Source organism: Schistocerca nitens, chromosome 5 (genome assembly GCF_023898315.1).
Source record: "Schistocerca nitens isolate TAMUIC-IGC-003100 chromosome 5, iqSchNite1.1, whole genome shotgun sequence".
In the NCBI taxonomy this organism is placed as follows: domain Eukaryota; kingdom Metazoa; phylum Arthropoda; class Insecta; order Orthoptera; family Acrididae; genus Schistocerca; species Schistocerca nitens.
The window spans coordinates 432,183,340-432,184,480 of record NC_064618.1 but is presented as its reverse complement, the minus strand read 5'-3'; the positions used below and the strand labels follow the sequence as shown (position 1 = coordinate 432,184,480).

Genomic DNA, 1,141 nt, shown 5'->3' with positions numbered 1-1,141 from the left:
ACCCCAACGGCTGCTTCAAACGAAGCAGCGCTGCCTCTACAAGCATAGGAGAACAATAATTACTTGTGACAGTTTCTAGATGCCGGAGACTTTCGTGGCCATGTCTAACCATGACGAGAATCATTTCATGTCTGTAAGTTCACGTGTTCGTAGTGAACGATACCTTCTCCAACCACACCGCAACACCTGAACTTAACCATCTATCCTAAACTGTCCTTGACCAATGACAGAGTTCGCTATTGGCCAAATCTCCGCCGATGTAACTACCCTTAGCTAATAAAACTTATCTCCTCCCGAACAGGCCACGAACGCCCAACGGTACCGACCGGCCCGCCGTGCCATCCTCAGCCCATAGGCGTCACTGGATGTGGATATGGAGGGGAATGTGGTCAGCACATCGCTTTTTCGGCCATATGTCAGTGTCCGAGACCGGAGCCACTACTTTTCAGTCAAGTAGCTCCTCTGTTTGCCTCACAAGGGCTGAGTGCACCCCGCTTGCCAACAGCACCCAGTCGACTGGATGGTCACCCATCCAAGTGCTAGCACAGCCCGACAGCGCTTAACTCCGGCGAGCTGACGGGAACCGGTGTTACCACTGCGGCAAGGCTGTTGGCACCTTTAGCTAATACTTTGCTAAAATCCATTCATGTCGTCAGTGTACTGTTTTTTCTCGAATAAACAAAGTACCATCTCTCAAATAACGGGTGCAGACGAAAGACTCCACCCTTAATGTCATATTATCTTCTCCTAGCCTACTCCGGTGCATTCTTAATCCTGATGGAAGTGATCAGCAGCAGTGGGGCAAAGAGAACTCTTTTCCACTTTTGATATCAAAGTGAAACACTAATTAATTAAATTGATCAACTAATTAAGCCCCTTATCCTTCGCTTTCTGAACCCTGGGGTTTCATTTATGACCTTCTGGGGATAATCAGACCTTCTGAGGAACCACCCCCTTCCCCTCCACCTAACCTAACCTAACCTATCATCCCTTCATTCTCCTGGGGAAAGGAACACTTTTCCTGTCACCTCTCCCCAGTTTTGAGCCTCTTTTACCAATCCTGGGTAATCCACCGGCCCTCTCCTACGCTCCCTCACTTCCCACATCCACTCCCCCACTCCTACTCCAATCCTCCACTAGC

General features: G+C 49.3%; 1 pseudogene; it reads right to left on the bottom strand.

Moving 5' to 3' along the window:
* Positions 1-496: 496 nt before the first annotated feature.
* LOC126261309 (5S ribosomal RNA) lies at positions 497-614 on the bottom strand (annotated as a pseudogene).
* Between the last annotated feature and the right edge of the window lie 527 nt (positions 615-1,141).